At 38.0% G+C, this 23,448-nt stretch overlaps 1 protein-coding gene across 2 annotated transcripts in view; it reads left to right on the top strand.

Moving 5' to 3' along the window:
• SLC38A4 (solute carrier family 38 member 4) overlaps positions 1–23,448 on the top strand; it is a 64,316-nt gene that overhangs the window by 5,457 nt on the left and 35,411 nt on the right. Inside the window, exon 1 of one of the 2 annotated variants that reach the window (XM_080810722.1) lies at positions 21,540–21,619. The exons of the other annotated variant lie outside the window; for it this stretch is intronic. The gene's annotated coding sequence lies outside the window, so the exon portion shown is untranslated. Of the gene's footprint in view, positions 1–21,539; positions 21,620–23,448 lie in introns of those variants that run through there. 2 annotated transcript variants of the gene reach the window in all.

Raw genomic sequence — 23,448 nt, 5'->3', positions numbered from 1 at the left:
CCTGTTGGCTGAATGAAGGAAGGAAGGAGAACGAACCTCTTGTGTTTTTTACAATAGTACTTCTTCTTCAGGGAAGCATGTTTCCCCTGAAATATGAAAGGCCTCTGCAAAATGAATGGATGCACTGCTGACAGTCTATATAAATATTGTTTAATTAAATTGTTTATTCAGTGTGCGTTACTGCACACAATTAAGCACGCGGGCTGGGGAAGCGGGGCGTGTGGAAAGGAATGCCTGTGCCATCGTACAGTGGGGCTTCCTGGATTCAGCTCTTGGCTGCTTGCGACTCTGGCTTTCCCACTTCCTACCTGAGTGACGCAGAGAGAGCTAGTGTCTTAGCCTGACTGCTTCCTTCTCTTCACCTATAAAATGAGGGAAACACTTCCTACTTCATGAGGCTTTTAGGAAGGTAAAATAAAATTATGTATGGTACATGGTGAGCATTGGGGTGTTTTTTAAACAGTTAAAAGAAACCCTGGTTTTCCAATTAGATGGACTGCTAATACCTACCTTATAGATGAGTGTGATGACTCTGTGTAATAAGCCCTCCAAAATATCCCTCTTCCTAGGGCTACTACTGCAACCCCTTACTTCTATTTTTCCCAGCTCTGTCTTGGCTTTACCATTTTTGGGGCCCACTGAAAGTCTTATTGATTCTACCTTACATTTCAGGGTAACTTCCTCCCCACCCGCCCGTGTTTGTCTTGTCATTTTGCCTTGCGTCATTCGCACCTTTTTACACCGCATACTCCTAGGACAAGGACTTTGCTCTTTGTTTTGGCATAATTTTATAACACTGGGTACACTCGGGGTACTATAAAAATGTTAAAGAAGAAAAAGAAAGGAAAAAAAAAAAGATGTAATCCCCCAAGAGGCAACTTTGGCCGACAGCTGGTCGGGCGTCGGAGTGTTTGCAGTGTCAGTACGAGCGAGTGCCTTCCAGCAGCATCTCCGGCGGTGGCTGGGGGTTCACCGGGGACACGCATCCTGCCCCGTCGTCCTTGGGTGCGTGCGGGGCGGCGCTGGGAGCAGGAGCTGCGTCGCCGCGCCAGGGAGGACCGCGGGCAGCCGCCGTCTGGGGGACAGGCTCCGTTCCCAAGCTTGCCTGCTTTTGCTGGGACTGCGCTAGAGAAACGAGGCGAGTGAGTGAGATGAACTCGGAAAGAGATGTAGAGAGCCACTGAGAAAGGAGGGAAGGGGGAGGGCAGCCCGTTCTGTGTTACTGAAGGTTTCCTGCCTGCAACGTGGGGCTATACTCATGCTATGGTCTTATTTTCTGCACTTTCTCCAGATGGAAGGAATGTGGTCCATAGATGCAAAATGTTTTTATGAACTGTATGATCGGACTGATCTTGACTGTGAAAGTGATCTAACTAAAAGCATTCTTGTTTCCACCCGGGCTTTGTGAGTGCTTGAAAAGCAGTCAGATGGTTCAGAGCACTGCATACACGGGGTGGTTTTATTACAGACCCGAGAACACATTTCATCCCTATATTATTTCTTTTGGGTTTCTGAAGCAATTTTCTAGAAAGAGCACACTTTAAAAAAATATGCTTGTGTCACTATGCCATATTTAATTACTCTTGCTGTACAGAGGGATCCATGCTTTGGTGGACTTACACATATTTAAATGTTTTATTTTGAAGTAATTATACAGTCACAGGAAGTTGTAAAGGTCGCACAGAGAGGCCCCATATAAGTTTGACCCAGTTTCCTCCAATGGTTACATCCAACATAATTGTCATACAAGATCAAAACCAGGAAATTGATGTTGGTGCAACATGTGTGCACAAAATGGATGCCTAGCTTCCACGTCATTTTATCACATGCATAGATTTGTGCAGGCACCCCCATGACCGAGATACAGAACTTCCATCATCTGGAAGTTCTTCCTTGTGCGAATCCTCTACAAGCACGCTCGCCTCCTTCTCCCTTCCCTGGTCAATGAGATATTTTCTGTCCCTATATTTTAATTGTTTTGTGAATGTTAGGTAACAAAATCATATTATCTGTGATCTTTTTGAGGTTGATTTTTCCCCCAATGGGTGCAACATTCTTTTTTTTTTCCCCCCAGATTTTTTTTTTTTTAAATTTATTTATTTGACAGAGAGATTACAAGTAGGCATAGAGGCAGGCAGAGAGAGACAGGGAAAAGCAGGCTCCCTGCTGAGCAGAGAGCCCAATGTGGGGCTCGATCCCAGAACCCTGAGATCATGACCCGAGCTGGAGGCAGAGGCTTAACCCACTGAGCCACCCAGGTGCCCGAACATTCTTGAGATCCGTTCAAGTTGTATCAATAGTTGGGTCCTTTTTATTGCTGCATATTATTCCAGTTGCGTCACCATATTTAGTGGTGAGGTTTCCTCTCAATTGATATCTTTGTCTAGATCTTCAGTCGGATGCTAAGGGTACTCGGTAAAAGTGTGAGGACAAAATTTGGATGTTTTCGACTTTAAAATGACACTTGTGTGTGATAGGGCAAAGGGAGGTATAAACTACATTTTAATTCAAAACAGACATCACTGGAGGAGTGGAAAGGAGAAAAGGAAGGTAGCAGAGCAAAGTGTGTAGTTAGACAGTTAAGATAGAAAACCTGGCACTTTTTAAGATTTCCACACCAATAGGATAATCTATTCTGTGGTTTTTAATCTTTAGTTAGGACCACTCAGATTTCCTGAAGCTAATTTTAAAAATGCTTCTGCAGTAGAAATCCCTGCCAGTCTGTGCTCAGTCACATAGCTGATAACTCAGGGCCCCGGTTGGAAATGACCATGAGTGGCACTCCAGTTTGACAAGGGGTCACCAGAGTCAAAATAACATTTTTAGTCCCTGGGCAACCATCAAGGGTCCTGAGACTGTCAATGTTCTATTCTGGCCACGGGCGCCACCCACCGGTGGGAGGAGCATCTCCCAGAGTTCCCTTAAGTCAGGTTTTCAAAGGAGGACGTGACTTTTCACCTGAACATCCACAAGCAAGGGGAACCTGGACTCTCCAAAGGCTGTAGCTAGCTAAGGGAAATGCCACACTTCTGAACAGTACCGAGAAGAGTTTGGCTCAATGCCTCCCTTCAGCCAGTACCTGTGGGAGAGTTCTTGCCCCGACTCTGTCTTCCCCACACAAAGGGGAGAACAAATGGCCAGTGCCATTTGAAAGTATAAATACCCCTCTGTGTTTTTAGATTTTTCACTCTTTGGGCTTTCAGAGATATAGTATCAATTCACAAAATAACAGAACTCTTGGTCTAGAGCCCTGACTAGATCCAAGTCGAACTGAAGGTATTGTGCTGAGTCGCCATTTTAATGATCTCTGTTACCAGAAAAATAGTTCTTATTCTAAACTTTGCCGGTAGATGGAGGGTAGGGAGGGGATGCTGGTTCCAAAGTCGAAACATATACAGAGCTGTCATAACTCAGATCATTTATAACTCTTTTTATAGGCAAATCCACTTTCCCGAATCTTTCCAAATGGAAGAGAATCTTCGTACTGCCTGTGTAATTTATTTTATTTTTGTGTAAATGTTAGACACCTCACATGGCTTTGCAGGCCGTTCTTGTGGATTACATCTCCTGATGTGGCCCCTAAGGTCCCACAGCGTGGGACAGGGCAGAGAACGTGACTCTGCAATCTATAGGAAGTGAACACTTCCGCCAGTGTCAGGAGACTGACCAAAGGGCTTGCTAAATTTTGTTTACCTCTCTTATATTATGCTATTTACTTATTTAACTAATAATGATAGTCTTTCCAAGGGTGATATGAAATGCAGACACAGGCTACGGTTCCCAACATTACAGGCTTTGTTTTTTGATTGAAGGGGTGACTGGTGGTGGTTGGGAGGGGGTGTTTGTTTCTTAAATGTTTTCTTTAAAAACAAACAAACAAAAAAATAGAACTTTTCTGAAAGAAAAATAAAATAGAAACGCTTCATGTACTATATCAATGTGGACAAAAACCAAACAGCTGTACAATTCCTTTCAAACAACTTTGTAATACTATAGCAGTATCCACCCTTTGAAGAATGACACTATGTATAATGTTTTACATTATTCTTTACACCAGAATTCCAGAAAGTTCAAACTCCTCAACCTGGCAGTCAAGGTGAATCTTAGCCAGACTCTACACGGACATCCCATGTGAGCTAAAGTAGACTCTAGTTGTTTGGGTAATATTGGGACCAAACCTCTGATCCCATTTCTCTTGCCTGGAACCACCTTCCTCTCTCTCTGGAGTCATACCATTCTTCCTCCATGATACCTGTTCTGTTTGCCCCAGCTCCCACACTGAGCTCTCCAGCTCAGTTCCATGTCTTGAAGACAGGGATCCTGTTATGAATAGTGTCCAATGAAAAGTAGGTACCCAGTGGTGATGGAATGCTGTTAGAGAGCTGGGCTCTGCAGTTAGATGTGTGGCTGTACATCCTGGCTTACTCACTTATTCATCAGGTTTCCTCTTTGAGTAAATTACTCAATCCTCTTGATCATCAGAGGAGTTACAAGCCTCACTTGTAAAATGGGAGTAATAATATTACTTACCCCAAAGGTGAGGGTGTTACTCATTTAGTATATGTGATGGGCTTAGCATAGGGCTGGCTGTCACAAATATGATTATTACTAATGAGAACATAAAAAATGAGACTTCAGACTTAAAAGTTAACAGACTTATGGTCAGAGTGGAGGTTGTAGACTAGAAAACTTGATTGTTCGGGCTTCTCTGTGTCTCTTAACCATAACTGCTGTCATCAGAAGGGACAGGGTCCCTCTATGCCTATCCACACAGGAGACAATCTCTAATCCCACCCACAAAGATGGGACACAGACAGATTGAAGCAGAAAGATTCTTTCCTTCTTAGATCTAACAAAACTATGTGTGGTTTGGCACATATTTTATTTTTGGTAAACAGTAATCAAATGATGAATTAATTTCTGTGAAGAAAGGAACACATCCTAGATATTGGCTTCAGAGAGTCATTAAAATAGTTTCATGATGAGTCATCTGTCCGTGAAGCTATTACAGATCCAATCTGTAGCCTTAGGAAAGTGAAAAGTTCAATAAATTAACTGGTGGTTTGATCTGCATAATACCAAATTAGTAGGTTTTCTGATATTCCCCTACAAATTGGTTGGTATTTCACTGAAGCATAGCTTCATTCCAATCAAAGGCAGAACCATTAGTGCTCTCTTGCTTACACTGATGTCTAAACAAACCCTTTTTGTGTTTTGAAGTACAGATCTAAAAATGATGTGTTTAGACCATAGCATGTGATTACAAACAGAACAGCAGTTCTTTAAATAAATTGCAAAGTAGATTGGATTTGGGTTGGGTGGGGCAGATAGTCACATATAGATTCTGATTTTATGCTATTCCTGGGGCCCTACATTTAGTAATTACTCTTTGTCAAGAGAGTGGACCTCTCTGTGTATAAGTATTTCAAAATAATGACACCCAACCTCTAAGATGTCCTCCAAAATTCATGGAGGGATGCATGCACACATGGATATTCATAAATTTCACAGACACAGAAGAGAAAAATTCTGCTTACAAGTCTCATTTGTCTAGCTAAGGATTGAGAAAAACTCTGTTACATAATTAGAGAGTACAGTGTTCTGGTTAAGAGGAGGTTATACCTGCCATGGATTGTCAATTTTCAAAGAATTAGAACACAGCAAGATCCCTTTTAAAATTCAAATTTTATTGAAAATGATTTAATGTTTTAGTGTGCCTTAGGCTTACCCTATTGTTAACTTCATCTATTAAAACACAAAGATGCTAGGTAATAGAAATTTCTGGTTGGTTGAAGGAATTTATAGTATCCTCCTTCTGCTTTCAGACTTTTGGGAGAGATATCAAGAATAATATATGTAGAAGTTCTAAACTGGGAAACTTAAACCTTCTTAATATGTAAAATTTCTAATGTATTCCAAAGTTGCGTGTAGAACAAGAACACTGTGTCTTCACAAAACTTCAACAACTACTGATACTTGTCTGTTCTATTTCATCCTTATCCATACCTTTCCTCCTTGCTACCCTTACCACAACCATTACTGCCTTATTTCCAAGCAAATTCAAGTCATCATATAATTTGACCCGTGTAGGATTCAGTATCTATTTCACAAAGATGAGTCTTAAAGAAATCAAATTATCACACCTTAAATGAACCATTTTCTTAATATCGAATATCCAGGCCATGTTCACATAGGCCTGATTGTCTCAAACGGGGTTCACACACTCATTGATTGATATAGAATCAAAGAGACTTAAAAGACCTAAGTTCAACCAAGCCTCATCTCTCTTTTTCTCTCTTGCAATTTATTGGATGGGGAAACCAAGTCACTTGTCCTATAAAATTTCCCATATTCTGAATTTTGTTGATTTAAAATGTCATCCTCAAGCTTCAATAGTCTGCCTTCTTAAAATCTAACCCTTATAAAATTGCTTCTCTTTTAAAGAACAATACCTTGTCATTTCTTTGCCTGTTTCCTTGAGGATCTTCCAGCCTACATTTTGCTCAGTTTTGCCCAAATATCCTTCTTTTTAATACCCATGACTTACCTAACATTCCCTCCTGATAGAACGTGGCCAACCTGAAATGCCCTTCAGTCAGGTTTCAAAATGTGTACCGGCCTCCTCCCCCAGGTGCTTACTCAGCTTTCTCTAAATTGTCTCAAGACATCCTCAATAGGGTACCTGTGTGGCTCAGAAGGTTAAGCGGTTAAGCGTCTGCTTTTGGCTCAGGTCATGATCTTGGGGTCCTGGGGTGGAGTCCCACATTGGGCTCCCGGCTCAGTGGGGGAGTCTGCTTCTCCCTCTGCCCCCACCCCCTGCTCGTGCTCACATGCGCACACTCACTCTCTCTTACACACACACACACAAAATAAAATCTTAAAAAAAAAAAGACATCACCAGTAATCAGTAGGTTGATTTTTAAAATTATGCCACATGACTACTTTTTAAAAAGTACTTTTTGATTGCTGACTCACACAGATATATTTAATAGGAAATTATATACTTGGGATTTGCTTTAAAAATAATGGGGGAGGGAGAGGGGTGGTGTGGATGTAAGATTGGCCATGGTTGGCAATTGCTCAAGCTAAATAATGCATCTGTGGGGTTACATTATATTATTCTACCTTCATTTGTATACATTTGAAATTTTCCATAATAAGAAATAGAAACGAGGGGCGCTTGGGTGGCTCAGTGGTCAAAGCCTCTGCCTTCGGCTCGGGTCATGATCTCAGGGTCCTGGGATCGAGCCCCGCATCGGGCTCTCTCCTTGGCAGGGAGCCTGCTTCCCACCCTCTCTCTGCCTGCCTCTCTGACTGCTTGTGATCTCTCTCTCTGTGTCTAATAAATAAATAAATTCTTTTTAAAAAAAAGGAAATAGAAACGAATTACGGTATATCACCTAAGCTAAATAACGAAACATTTCATTTTAGGGGCTGATGTTGGAACACCTTTGCTAAAGATCATCAGAAAATCGTGCCTAAGGAACAAGGCACTCGTTTTTCCTATTCCCTAAGTCTGGTTTGTCTAAAACCAAGTCAGCTTCAAAGTAAAATAAAATCATCATATAGATATATTTAAGTAAAAGGGGGACGTGGTTTGGAATGATTGAAAATAGGACTCAGGGAGAGGTGCTCCCTAGGTTTGTGATTTGTCTAAGCTGCCCTTCTTAAGATGCTGGCATGGCAGAATTCATGGACATGCCCCTGTACCCTCCTAACTGCTGACCAAAGACTCCCAGAAGAGGAGGGACCCAAATGACTTGATTATCCCATAAGAAAGAGATTCTGGAATTATGAAGGTCACACTTCTGGCTCTCCCTGCTACTATGCCAGAAGAGCGTACAGGTCCTGTCTCCCAAGATGAAAGTCAAACACAGACGTTTTCAGAGACCTGCCAGCTTTTAACTTTAGCCCAATCGCCCTTTGTTTTGTTCAACTGTTGAAAAATAAGGGAATTTAACACTTATGCTTACATTAGCCACATAAACTAGGGAATGCTTTTTAACAGACATACAGCCTTCATTAATAATTTTGTTGTTTCATTAGCATCATATTTAAATGATTCATAATGGTAATTTTTAACTGTGATCAGCCATGCAACTGCAAAACTCACATATGGATCTGCTTCATGACATCTTTTCCAAACTCATGTGAATTTAACACCAAGCAGTACATACAAAGTCCCATTCAGTCCAGTTGAGGATAATAGAGGGGAAAAGAGTAAGAACTGAGGCTGAAAATGGAAAGGAAAGAAAAATGGATGCACAGTAAGAAGAAACGCTTTTGTGTGAAGGCTTGGAACACCTAAGGGGAACTTAGGGCTCCGGGTCAGTCCTGTTGGGTTCTTGCTTCAAGGGGAGGGAGACCCAAGCAGTTTGTGCCTTAGGATGTAGTTTTTATGTCCCAGGTTAGAAACACCTGCTCTCAGAGACAGAGTTATAGGCTTGAGAAACATCTACTCATCTAGGCCTAGTAGGTTAATGAAGGCTTCCAGAAGTTTCTCCATCTCGAGCATCTACATTCCTCTTGTTCCTGGGTCCACACTGGGAGATAGCAAGCAGGAGACAATGCCTCTAATCCATAAGCTCAAAAAAGCATTAAACATTTTATGGAAATAAGGTCATACACTAAGAATGTGTCCCAGTAGATGTGTATTTATGTACAACAAAGGAGTATGAGTTTGCAATTGTTGGAACTCTGGGAGAGATTCTAAAGACATTTTAGTGAGCAAAAAGTGAAAAATCTAAATTTAATTGTCTTTATTATTACCAATTTAAAATATGTAATAACATCATTGGTAATATTTTTACTTTTATGAGTGTAAAAATATTTTACAGATTCACACAGGCTTGGCCCCAACCCCATAAACTATATTTTCTCCATAAGCTCCATAAGCTATTAAGTTACCCAACCTGGAATTCTCCTGTCATTGACTTTAAGAATTTGATCCTCTCAACTAGTGAGAAGTTATTCTATACCCAGATCCCCCAGTTCCTCTGAGCTGTTACTTCCTACATAGTTACTTTAAAAAAAAAATAATCAGAATTAAAATAAAAAGCCATTTGGTGCCCCTTTGTAATTCCTTTAGTAAAACTATTATATATGTATATATTTCTGAGTTTGTAGATTTGTAAGCATTTTAAGTTTTGCCAACAATTTAGAAAAACAATTCTATAGCTTATATGAGTACATTCTTATTGCTCTTTTGTTCTCTACCAAAATTAATTGAGAAAAATAAATTAGGACAGTATACTTTTGAATAGAGAAATTCCATGGGATTTCGGTCACCAAATATACTAACTGAGGCCACAGAAGCCTGAGTCATTTATCCTTCTGCCATATAAAGTATAAATAATATTCTCACAATAACCAAGGAAGAAATGTTTCACATTTGCTCTTTAGAAATTGGTATAGAGTGTTTGGGGTTCTTTTTCAATTCTTCGGGGTTCACTTTTCACAAATAAACTCCAAACATACATAGAAAATATCAGACAAAATAAAAATAAGGCGTATTTTCATATTATGTTTTTAATAAAACGATAGTCACTAACCCCAATTCTCACTAGGGTTGTGTCTTCTCTGCCAGAGTCACTATTATGTACATCTAACATATTTTTGAATGTTCCTTTAACAAAAAATAAGTTCTCCTTATCTTAGAAACACATCTATGCTTTGTGTTGCCGTGATTGTCAAGGCAAGTCTGCATATTTTATTAAAGACCAGACCAGAGTAAACAGACATTGCAGCAGACACAGGTACTACTGGAGGCATCAAGACTTTGTAGCCATTTCTGCTACAGATATCTGTTTTTTCAGAGTGTCCTACATGTGAAAAGTGAACTGTGTGACAAGTTCACACAAGACAACAAATGCTAATGCCCAAGTGGCTGAATATTTCGAGGGGCCCTAAAACAGGAAATAAAAGGAAAGCCATTTCTTCTGGAGATCTGTGAATATTATAAATAATAGAAGTTTGGAGGCCGTTCCCAAACTGTTTACCAGTAGGCCTCGAAATTAAACTTGCCATTTGGTTTTCAGGCAAGAATACCAACTAAAATTTTTGAATTATGGTTTGGTTGGTATATGATAGTTATTCTTCAAAAATAATGTCCTGCTTAAGAGTAGGTTCTCATAGAAGCACCTGGGTGGCTCTGTCAGTTAAGCATCTGCCTTTAGCCCAGGGTATGATCTCAGGGCCCTGGGATCAAGCCCTGCATCGGGGGTCTCTGCTCAGTGGGGAGTCTGCTTCTCCTTCTCATTCTCCCTCTGTGCTCTCTCTTTCTCTTTCAAATAAATAAATAAAATCTTAAAAAAAAAAAGAGTAGGTTCTCATAAAAATTTTAAGAACCTAGACTATTTTATGTGGTTCACAGCTTTAAAAATACACAACCAGCAACAACAATAAGTAATATTTACTTAGCTCTTACTATATCCCGGGCCCTGTTGTAAGCTCTTTACATGTCATTATCTTACAGAAAAGTAAACAAAGAAACACATACCTTCTTTAATAAGCTACTGGTCTGTGCAAAAATAAGGAAGGAAGGAACTAAAAAATAAAAAGAGGTCTTAATTTACCCATCTACTTATGACATAAAGTGAGGACCATTTCCATAGGATTCATAGAGCTATTGAGAATGAGATAGACCCTCTAACTACGAAGGGCCCTTGAAAAATAATTTTCTGCCCAGATCTGGTCAATACAGATGTACTCTTATGTATCAGTTGTGTCAATTCTCAATTGATTTCAGTGACCACAACATAGGATAACGAATTGTGATTAGGTGAGCTAATGGGATGCTTTAAAAGAAAATCATTTCTTAAACATTTTAGGTGAAAACTCACATGCCACAAAGCCAGGTGATCTCATCTATTTCTGCATACTAAAAATGAATCATTTGGGTATATCCAAACATTTATGATGATGTCTATAATAAAAACTGAGTGCTTTTATTTGCTGAAATCCCAGGAAAAAGAATAAACAGAGCCCTCAGTTTTTCACTCCAGCTGGAATGATTTAGCTAACTGAGGTCATCATAAGGAGATTTCTCTAAGACATTTGAAAATGTGTTTCGTCTTTTTGCCACATAGTTCTCAATCCTTGTATTAGTGTAATAAAAATAAGCTGTATTGGATATTTAAGAAATATTTAAATAATGTTTCTTGTGATCCAAACCATGACCAGAACACACCAAGTAAAATCTTAGGGAGGCTTCCAGCAGCTCTCTGTGGCCTCATTCTCTCTCCTATTTCATAGTGTAGCTCTTGCTCCTTTTGTTTCTTTTCTTTATCCGGCTTTGGTACAGGAAAACCTGGGTTTTGCCCCAGGAAAACCAGCCTATACGTTGGACAATGACAAATTCAAAAGACTAGCTGTGGTTATTCTACCACCAAATAGCAGAACTGATTTTTTTTTTTTAACTACATTAGCCTTATAAAATTCAAAGTGGGTTGTTGAGACCATGAATCTTAGTTGTCTGGGTAGGTACCAAGCCAAAAGACGTCTATACTTGTTTAATAAATACGCTTCAGTATTACTCTGTTTTGGAGGACAACAGGGACTTGTGCATGCGAACATATTCACACTCAGGTGAGATCAGCTCAGTATGTCAGCAACCGGAAGACCAACTCTTTAAAAGGGGAAGAGGTGGAAAGAAAATAAAATACGAGAGCGTACATCACCTAGCTTCCATCAGCGGTACACTTACTCACATTTATACCCATTCTACCCGATGGCTAAAAAAAAAAAAAAAAAAAAAAAACTGGCATGTTTTCCAGCTAGTTTAAGAATATTTTATAAAAATGTTAAAGATTTTAATCAATGTTCTTTTTTTTTTTTTTTTAAAGATTTTATTTATTTATTTGACAGACAGAGATCGCAAGTAGGCAGAGAGGCAGGCAGAGAGAGAGAGAGAGGAGGAAGCAGGCTCTCTGCTGAGCAGAGACCCCGATGCGGGGCTCAATCCCAGGACCCTGGGATCATGACCTGAGCCGAAGGCAGAGGCTTTAACCCACTGAGCCACCCAGGCGCCCCAATCAATGTTCTTTTTAATTTCTAAAAAGTGTTCTGTTGGAAAACATCTGCATGTATGTTTCCTCATGTCTATATCACAAAGAATGAATTGAACTGAAATTAACCAAGGATTTGACTGCACAGTCTTTTAAACTTCAATTCAGATTCCAAACAATGGTATCCAGGTTAACCTCGAATTAATGAGAAATAGCATCTAGGCATGCTTGTACGACTTCTTTGTATGTAAGAGACATAAAGATAGAAGTTACGGGGTTCTGTTTGCTCAAGAAGCTGCCTTGGAGAGCCAGTCATCCATTCCTGTTGCCCTCTTATTCATCCACGGATTGATAATGATGAAAAGCGTCTTGGAACTGAATTAAGTGACAATGATTAGACCAGAACTGGGACTGGCCAGGTTGAGAATGAGTACTAAAATGCCCAACAATCTCAAATCCTAGATTGTAAGCAACATGTAAGTCACTTACTTTTTGGCATTTGGAAAATGTGTTCTTGATCTATCTTTGAGTCTTGACGTTTTGTCAGTCTCACCAAAAAGAAAAAAATAAACCAAAGCAAAGCCAAACCAGCCCCCCAACCCCCCTGAAATCTACAAGTATATTTACACGTTTGAACACTGGGTCTGAGGACAGGTCCGGGGATGTGTACCATGGTGCTGATCAGCTTCACAGGTTGGTTAATGTTAAACGAACGCATTGCAAATCATGTCTTCTTACCAGCTTGTTTTCTGAGATTCCATGGGTCAGGGTCAAACCCTGCCGTTTTCTAGTTTTTCTACAGTGCTAATCAATAGTTTAACAAATGGAATAACGGTCTGATTAAACAGTGACAAGGTGCTTCCAAAGCAACTGTGCTGAAACTATTTCATGATCAGTTTTGCTAATATCAAATCACCCTTATAAACGAACAGCAAAAAAACAAAACAAAACAAAAAAAGCCCCATATGTACCTTTTACATTTATAATGATTCAACATCCATTATCTCAGTGACAGCTCACAGTTAGCTGGTATAATGACTTTTGTTAGACCAGTTTTAAAGAGAAAATTGAGTTCCAGAATATTTACATGACTTATTCAATGAAGATCTATTAAGTAGGTGCCATGCTAGGTTTTGAAGTTAGAGACAATCTTTCAAATACGCAGATACTTACATAATGCTTACTATGTGCCACTCTTCTAAGTTGTCTACAAATATTAATTTCATTATTCCTCAGAACAGCAGTATAAGGTGAGTACAGTTATTACCTCCTCTTTATAGATGAGAAGGCTGACACACAGAAATGGCAAACAGCTCGCCCCTGAGTTGGACAGCTGATGAAGGATGGGAATCGGATTTAAGTCTAGGCATTCAAGCCCCACAACCTATATTCGCTGACCTTGTGCTGTGCTGAATAAGGCACAGTGTCTGCTCCCAAGGACTTCAAAGTCCAAAAGGGCAGATATGTAGACAAATGTGTCGGTACAGCTTGTCAGAAGCAGTACAAAGAAGGAAAGATCAACTCTAACTTGTCTAAAGGCTCGCAGCTGGCAAGCAGCAGAATGAGAATCAGATTCGAATCCATGAGTTTGGAATCCAGAGTGAATGTGTTCTCCATTTCATAGGGCAAGCCTGTATTTGATAAGAGTTTGGAACGGCAGTGAGCAAACAATGCACTTACAGGAACACAGCCTATGAACCACAGGATAAAGGCTGGACTTCTCTGAATAGGATAAAAGAAAGCGCTGTGGTTCCTAACAGATACAAGTGTAGACTAGATACAGGTATACAGGCCTCCCTCTCATCTATGTAACATGGAATGCATGTGTGCATAATCCTTATAACACATCATAGATACATAGACACCAGCAGAACTCTGATGCGTATCAAGTCAACTGTAAAGTACCAGTTATTCTAAGGCTCATGATCAATCAGAAAAACAAAACGAAACAAAAAACAAAAAACAGAGTCCATTGTTCTGCTCAAAAGTGAAAGGAAAGCCTAAAGACATGGAGACAGTGATGAGCATCCTTCTGGGCATATAACAGATGTTCAGTGTTGACTGCTGATTGACTGACTGCTTGATTGACTTACTGATAACAGGAAAAAGAAAGAAAAAAAAAAGACTGGAGACGATGCATTCTCTGTTGTTCACCTTTTAACTTTGGTGAAAATTGTGATGAGAATTACTTAAATTGAAACATGTAGAATCGGGATTTGATGTCAACATATCAATTTTTATGTCTAACCGGTCTCTCCCGGACAACCATTTTGATATTTCCCTGACTACCATAGAAGTGCAGCTACCTACTACTTATACTTCTAAGTTTTGTGATCCAAGCAGTGGCCAAAGGAGCTCCCCAGGAAGAAATAACTATTTAGCCAGTTTGAACTATAGTTGTGTTTACAAGCGTTTTCTTGGCACATGAACATGGTACATATCCCTGGACCTGTCTCAGAGCCAATGTTTAAACATGTAAACTATAACAGAAATTGACTATCTCACAGCATTATGAAAAAAAAATCGATGTCCATTTTTCTCAACAACTTTTTGAGATCTATTTGTGTACCTCCTGCTGGTGGGGAAAAAAACCACTCCTTCCTTTCAGAACAAACTGGACATGTATAATTTTGTTGGGGCTCTAAATAACTCATAAGTGCCTATTCAGAATCAAAGATTTTTTAAGAGAGTTGATTGTTGCTGTTCAAGCACCCAGAATATTCTCATTAAAAATAGACATTCAGCTAGTGGTTAATATCCAGGATTGATCAACAGTTGTTGCAAAACCTAGGAGAAGAACTCTTTGTTTTTGTTGCTTTTGTTTTTAATATATGTTTACCGTTTCTCTCATGGGCAAAGTAATCTATAATTTTTAAAGGTTAGTTGCAAACACAGGTGAGGAAAAAAAAAGATTACCCACATTTCCACAATCAAGAAATAAAACTGCTTATTTGTATTTTGATAGGTATACTTTCAGGCATTTTTCCTCTGCATATGTTAGTATATATTATATGTCCATAATTTTAAAAACATAGGGATCGTATTACTAGTAGATTTTGTATCTTGCTTTTAAAACTTTTATAATTTCCCTGTGCCTTTATTATTCCTTGAATATTCTTTGAGCACATGATTGGTAATTACTGCTTTATATTCTGGGCAGGCAGCTCGTTATAAAGGAGCTAATGTGTATAGTATGACCAATCATTCTACCATCTCGCCATTGGCTCTGAGCAGAAGAAGGAAGTACCTACTGCAGGATTGGCCAGTTGAAATAATTATTACAATGTTGCTTGTTACAACCTCATATATAAGTTCCAAAGAAAGGTTTTGGATGCAGAGATCCAACCAGTGTCCTTAATAGAGATTTTCATTAATTCAACATTTATACAGTACCCGTTATAACCCAAGCAGAGGCTAAAATTAATCAAGGGAATCAAGCAAAAGAGACTGTTTACAACGAATCTAAATTGGCTGTCTAGAATCCTCGAATCCATCTAGAATACTCGAATCCATCCCCAAACCTCCTAAACCACCTAACCCAATGTCTCTTATCTGCTGCTGTCCTGCTAAGTAAGGTCAAGACATTTACTTTAATGGAGTCAGTATTTAAGGAAAGATTGATGCTACTAGCTTTACACCCAGCCTCCAGGATCCTCACTCAAGCAACCCATAAAGTACAAAAAGCTCAGGTCGTCTTGCTGCACTGGGCATTGCTAACCCCTGTAGCAAAGGATGGTACGTCTGTGTGCAGGTGGCCCATGAAGAGCTCTGACTAGTGCAGCCCTACCCTAGAGTTGCTTACAGCCCAGCCGGAAAAATGAACATTCCTGGCAGAAACCTATGCTTTTCATTTACTGCACAGCCCTGACTCAGGAAATCCTCTGTGTTCCCTAAGAGCAGGTACATTAAGAATTGTCACTGAGTCACAGCTCGAGATACTGTTGGGAGTCCCAATGCAAGCAAGAGGGCACCAGCGTTACAATCTCCAATCACTGATGAAATTACAAAATCAAAATGTATAGAATTTGCTCTGCTAGAGAATTAGTTTTTGTAGGAAAGGGATTGATGGGACTAGGAAAGAGAGCAATGGAAATTAACATGCCATGGCCCCCAAAGAATGTAAGCTTTAAACCATCTCTTACTATTCATTTGAAAGGCAATCCCCCCAAACTACCATTGCATTAATACTGCATTCTGTACAAAGAGATTAACAAGGTGATTTATCTGGGTGTGTTGTTATCATTATAGTTACACATCTCCTTCCTTCCCAGTGCTGTTTACTCAAGCGGGCATTGCAAAGGGTAGGAATCATTCTTTAGAACCAACTTGTAGAAGCTCTAATTTAACATTTAGAATTTCGGTGTATTATTTAAGTTGTAATCAGCCATAAGCTTCATAGATCTTGTTATTCTTCTTTATCCTAATAGATATGCTTAGGCAGAGGCCTGGAATGAACTGCTGATACATTTTTTTCTCTGCGTCATATCAATGAGGAATCAAGACCTAAAATTGGACAAGGATTTGAGTTGCTTCAAAGGCAAATGGCAGAGAACAGGATATCGATGACATGAGCTGTCTTCTAACTTTTCTTTTCTTTCTGTCAGTTGAGGCTAAAAGGAATTTTCTATTTAGCTCTGTGGCAAAGTCAGTTAGTTTGTCAATCTGCACCAAACTTGTTTGCTAATTTTGCAACATAGTAGTTGACAATTCAAACATTTCCAGAATGCTCCATTGTATAACTGTGAAGGTGTTTTCGGCCGGGGTGAAGAGAGGGGCATGCCATCAACTAAGCAATTTCCTCAGAATGCAGGGGCCATTGCATTTTTTTCTTGGCCAGTGGTTTTTAGAGCAGAAAAGCCAGGCCTCTCCCAGGGGCCTGGGCTGGGAAGCCCTTTGGAGCCTCATTTTTGAGAGTGTCCTGAATGTAGACTTTTTGAAGGTATCTTCAAATGAGGCCATTGGAAGTCATTTGGATTGTGTGTGCATTTAAGTGTTAATTTGCTAAATAGCCATGTTGACAATGTACTACACTTTAATAACCCTGTAGTGGATTTAAGTCGATTTTTAAATATATTTGGAGCCTCAAAAAATTGGAGGAGGCCTAAGATTCCACGGATATCTGAGAGGCTGTTCTGAAGGAGAATTAGAAAGTATTGATCTTTACTTCTGTGTCTACAATTACTTTGACATGTGGCTCTTCAGAGTAATATTCAGTTTTATCTTCTTTTATTCTATATTTTTTATTCTATAAATTGAGGTTAATAATTACATAACCATGAAAAGAGATACCAATAGCAATACCTAAGCTTTCATTCTTCTACAAATGAAACAAAGACTACAGTAGAACAGGGATTGAAGTACTCAACTCACCTTCAGGAGAACACAAAATTCTGCTATTGGAATAATTTAGGAAGATTTCTGTACCATTTCAGAATGGATTTTTTTCCCCTTTCTTGCATGTATCCATATTAAAAAAGATAAACTGAAGATTTTGGAGTGTGAAAGCATGACATCAAAAAAGATCACAAATTCTCTTCAGCACTATGAGCCTGAACATGAAAATCCAGAGGGTAAATCCTATGTCAAAAAGAAATAATCAAGATCTTGTTTCTAATTGCAATTGTGCTAGTACCTTTCATTTTGGGGAATGGCTTAGTAGATCAGATAGACATTTTCCTACAATATGATAAGAAATAGTTGGATTGATGTGTCTGTATTTGGAAGCACTAATATTGCCTGTAGGATGACAGAGTCTTGGGACTTGATCTACTTGATTAGATTTTGAGTTTATGAAGCTAAAGGCTGAAAATGCTAAAAAGTAACTTTTCTTGGGGCACCTGTGTGGTTCAGTCAGTTAAGGATCCAACTCCTGATTTCAGCTCAGGTCATGATCTCAGGGTCCTGAGATCGAGCCCCGCATTGGGCTCCGTGCCAGACAGGGAGTCTGCTTGAGATTCTCTCTCTCCCTCTCCTTTCTCCTTCCCCCCCATTCACCATGCATGAGTGCTCTCTCTCTCTCTCAAATAGATAATTTGTTTAAAAGTAACTCTTCCTGGAGAACAAGGCATCACAAAAGAATGTAGTATAAAAAAGTTAAAGAGAAAGAGAAGAAAAAGGTAGGGGACTTAAAGAGAAATTGAAGTAAGAGCAAAGAAAAGGAAGTAAATGCAGATACAGACACAATACAAAATTATTAAAAATTAGGTAATTTAGTTTCTTAGTCATTACGGTTTCAACCCGTCATTTTCCAGTTTGGCTATAACCAGATCCTATTCCCAAGTACTATTTTGTCTCATGACTAGTATTAGAAATTTGGGTGCAGTCCCGATGAGAACAAGAGGTTATCTTTCCCAGTGTCATTGCAAAATGCCATGATGGTCTGGCTAAGGCATTTTTTTTTTTTAATTGTTGACTCATTTTGCCTTGATCCAGCTGGAACTTTCTCTTTGAGGACATCATGAAAGGTAGAAATTTTAAACAAGATGATCAAGGATTTTAAAGATGAGCAAGAAAAATGTTAATTCAGTGCACAGGTATGATCTGGATTTATTTGGAGCCAAAGTTTGGTACTTCCATAGATAACATATTGGGATATACACTCTTTTAAGACCTTCTCTGCACTGTTTGAAAATGATAACCACAGATGGATGGAAAGGATGCTGAAGTGGAGGAGTATCACTATATAGTCTTTTTCAGTACTTAAAGAAAAATGAAGGTCTTATTGCAAGTTTCTCGTTTTTCATAGAATTGTCACATAAAATTCATGGCCTGTATTGTAAACTGGTGAAAGTGATAAATGGAAACAGTACTAAAAGAGTCAAACTACCACTGACCTCAATTTAAATCCTTTCCATCTGCCTTTTCATTTGCCTGAGAATAACAGCAGACATCACCAGAACCAAACTATCATTCAGCCTCCTCATTGTCCTCTGTGTCTCTCTATCTCCATCCCATCTTCCTCCCTGCATGCCTTCCTTCCCTGCTGACTTTATGATTTTTTTTTTCCAGAAGATTTCAAGAGATCCTTATCACTAAAATTCTGTGCTTTGTAGACTTAATGGCTTTTACACTCTGGACTATTCCATTCTATTCTATTTTTCCCCCTTAAAGTCTCCGCTACAACCAGACTGGTTCTCACTCTTGCCAGAATGTGCTTTAGCCTATCTACAATTCTCACCCAGGATGCCTTTCTCTTTTGTCTCTACCTATTGGAATCTCATGTGAACTTTTAAGCACCCCCCCCCCAAGGTCCATGGGTACCCTCATGCCTTCTTGGATGGCCTCTGCCCCAGGGGACTCTTCATCTTCTGGAGTCCTGGAGAATATTGTGCAAATCTGCTGATGTTAACTGTGTTATAGTCTGGGAAGTCAGGTATCCCTTTATGTGGACATATCTTACCCTTTGGGCCCCCTTTCCCTGCCCTCCAACCCATGAATCTGTTCCTGGTGGTACTTATATGAATTCCTTATATGGAGGATCAGTTAGAGTGTTTGTCATCTCCCTGTTTAGACTGGCTTCATTATTCACTACCTACATATTTTTCATTTTATTCCTGTTTGTAAGTTGGTACATATTCTGGTTCATCACTTCTTTCTACAGTGGTTCTGGAACCAAATCAGAGACTAAATGAATATGTTGCATTTGCCATGCTTTAAAAATCAAAAGAGCATAGACATATTATCAAGTGTATATGAAATTACATCATGTATGAATTTAAGAAACATGCAGAACATTAAACAATAGTGTTAAATCTGTGTTTTCCTTATGAATGGAAACTTAAAATGAGTTCTGTCAAGACCAGACTACACATTTTTTCGTTAATTAACATAGCTAAACATATCAAAAATCAAGAGATGAAAATAGTTCCTAAGTTATTTTAATTCAGCTACTTTTGTCAAATTAATTTTCAAGGTATGTATTTGATTTTTAAGAGAATATTAGGAAGGTTTGTGATAAGAATTTTGCAATTAGAATAGGCTCAAAGGAAATACAAGATCCTTCATAGAAGTCTTTTAAGTGTGCTCTTTATTTTAATCTAATACTATAATTTAGTATACTTGAAGAGGATCTGAATTATAAATGAAATCTAAACTTGAAATTTTAAGAGAGGTAAAACTTGAGGTACTTACACATTTATCTCTATCTTTTTTTATATGAAGATATCAAAGTATGAAATTGACATATTTGAATCCTCTTTTTTTTTCAGTTGACCCACTATGAAATGGAATTTTACTAGAAGAGAGGTATTTAATCTTCTAACAATCAGTGCAGGTTTTTGCTCATTTCATCTGTTAACTTTGCAAAAAGAAGGAAATCTTAAGTTGGACAGATCACAGTTAAATGATGGAAGTAATTTGAAAAGGAATACTCTTTAAATTTTTCTGAAATTAAGATTAATATATTTGTTAAAAATTTTTTTAGACCATAATAGTTGTCATCCAATAAAAGACAAATCTACAGAGTAATTTTGAAAAATAAAGAACAAGCTATATAAGCAAATATACCATATAAAAGTTAATAGCCCAAATGGGCACATTTGAAAAGAAAATAAGAAATGGGTAACTGGACATTTTACTTAATATTTAATGCCTTGCCTCAGCTTAAGAATTTCTTACTCAAAGAACAATGTTTACTTGCGTTTTTATGGAAATTGGGAGTTGACTCACCTGTTGTAATCCAGCATTTCTTCTGATTGGTCATCAGATTGTTCACCCATGTCATAAATATTTAAAAGGCAGAGGACCCTTAATTCTGGATTGATTTTTAATCTTTTTTTCACCTCACTTTGATAAGTGTAACTGATGCATTTTGGTAACAGAATAAATTATATGCCAATATATTTTAACTCCTTCTCTGATGTTGGAAAGCCACTTAGATTTCTTTGAAAAGTATGTTATGTCCATTAAGAAATTCTTTAAAAACTTCAAACAGCATTTTGCTTATTCAGCACCGTGCCTTTGGAATGGTAAGAGTGGCGGATAGAACCGAAGATTTTCAGTCTTGCAGTGCCTTGAGGAGTTGGTGCCATTTGTAAGTGTCTGTCATCCTGTAAAATTTCCTCTGAATAAGCCAGCAATTCAAAGAAAAATAACTCTTCTCCTCTACAATTAATATTTTCTATGTATTCTTATTATAATTTCATTAAACAATTTGACTCCATAACTATCATTGTTATTGTATTATTATACTTTGCCTTTAGTTCATAAATCTAGAAATGTTAATTTTCTAAAAGTTTTATCAACCAACCTGTAACATCTTGATACAGAATGATACCAATCAAGATTAAACTTTCAGTAAGTGAGTATTTTGCTGTATAAAAGCCAAAATTCTAAAAACAAATAGAAATTGGTGTAACCGATGTTTAATCCACATGTACAACAGTAAACTGAGTTAGCTTCTCTTTTTTTTGTTTTTTGAAGAGCTGACGCAAGTTGGACAGAGGGAGGTGTTGGGGCGAGGTGGTGGTGGTGTGATTGGCTTGTCTCATTCACGCCCACTGGTCTTTAAATCATTGTCTAGATCCCCAAAGGTTCATATAAGTCAACACTGTTACAGGGGTCTGCCATTCCAAACAATTCCAGAAAGATTGCACAGGACTGGATAAATAATTAAGGTAAAGCTCTTTTTACATGAATAGTTACAGAGTTAAAATGATGCTTCTTTCTTCTTTTTATGGTGTAGAGTATTTATTTTTTTACAGGTTAAATATTTGAAATTTTTTTCTCACTTTAAAATTATTTACCTAGGTCTTAATTGCAGCTTTCTTTTGCAGATAATTTTAGGTTTGGGCATAAAATTAGGACAGTGGATAATAGAAAAGGGAAATATAGCCCCCAAAATGGTAAATAACAAGTATTTAGTTATTTACATCTCCTGGTTAATCACTGAGTAAAGAGTGGACATAATTTGTCTTAAAAAATATGTAAGGTTTTGGAAGTACATTCTCAATACTATAACATTAAAGATTTTTTTAATCTTGAAAACAAAACACCCACAAAAACTAACCAAAGGAGGAATATCCCATGACTGCAGCAGATATGAATGGCTAAGAGTTTGGGCTGCACCATTATCAAATGAAAAAGAAAAGAGAGTTGTGACTTGCCTTGTTATCTCATATGTCACTTTTAATGAAGGAGTATTTTTAGAGTAAACTTACCAGAAGAAACCAGGAAATTGAAGAGAATAAAAACATAGCTTTAGATTTATGAAAGGGTTCAAATCAGTTATCTAAAAATAGAGCTGTACTCCTCAAATTGATCAATTAGATGGAAGAGAATTCTTGGTGGATTTGAGTATCCCCATATTTTGGGTATCTTACAGAACGTATAGTTATGGTTTAACTAAATGCCCAGCTGCTAGCAAAGAGTGCTTCCTAACTCAGTGAAAACAATATTTAGACAGAGGATATATTTCACAGTCATGGGCAGTTGGCTGGAAGTTTGATTTTTGACATACTAAAGAAATGTAGGTGTGTTTTCTAGAAAAGACTACTGCATAGTCTACAGGCCAAGATCCTCCAGTTCTTCAGATTTATATTTAGGTAATGTTTTAGTGTTTTCTTGAACATCTTTATTTTCCTACTCTTAAGAAGTATGTCAGCAAGATGTAAGTACTGAGAAGTATAGTTTTGAGGACTAAACTTTCGAGTTTTCTATAACTATGTTATACTGGATGCTTTGTAGGTTACTAAAGTTCTTATTTTTAATATATGAGTTACTTTAGAGAAAATAAAATGATTTATTTTTTTAAGTACCTCTAGAGGTGACCCCATATCTATTATACAAAATGTAGACATTTTAGAATTTACTGCATCCACAATTCAGGTTCTTAAATACCATGCTTTAATACATGAAGCATGAAGAGTTCACTATGATAATATCATACATGGTATATATATTTCTGCATTTCTAGAAACTACTGATTGGGAAAATAGGAACTGAAATTTATGCACAAATTTAAGATATTTCTTATTGTTTAAGATGACTAGAGAATCTAGGTTGCTTTCTAAAAACAGAGCTAGAAATATTATTTTGCTTATATTTTATTTTAGACTTTATATTATATTTTATTATCTTTTAGCCTTTATACCTCATCCAATGGCTGCTGGAACTCTTATATTAGCAAGCATTTAATATTCTTAGCAAAAGGAAAAGTTCTCATAGGGTTATTTCTTTTAACTCTTCTGGTTCTCCCTACATATTATTTCTAAGCTATGTCTGAGTAGAGGAAAGGAATAGAAATGCTAGAAGAGTAGCCCCAGAAATAGGAAGTAGTCAAGTAAATACAGTTTTGCTGTCATTAGCAGTTTCTTTTCTAAGCTGTATCTCTGACTGAATGATACTGAATGTTTTTATGGAAGCTAATTTCTGTGACAAATCATGCCACAAACTAACAAGATATCTGACTCTCAGTATGCAACTAGGATGGCATTGTTGGGGAAAT

Source organism: Martes martes, assembly GCF_963455335.1.
Source record: "Martes martes genome assembly, chromosome: 8".
Lineage (NCBI taxonomy): Eukaryota > Metazoa > Chordata > Mammalia > Carnivora > Mustelidae > Martes > Martes martes.
The sequence above is the reverse complement of the archived record's forward strand: the minus strand, read 5'-3'. Positions and strand labels throughout refer to the sequence as shown.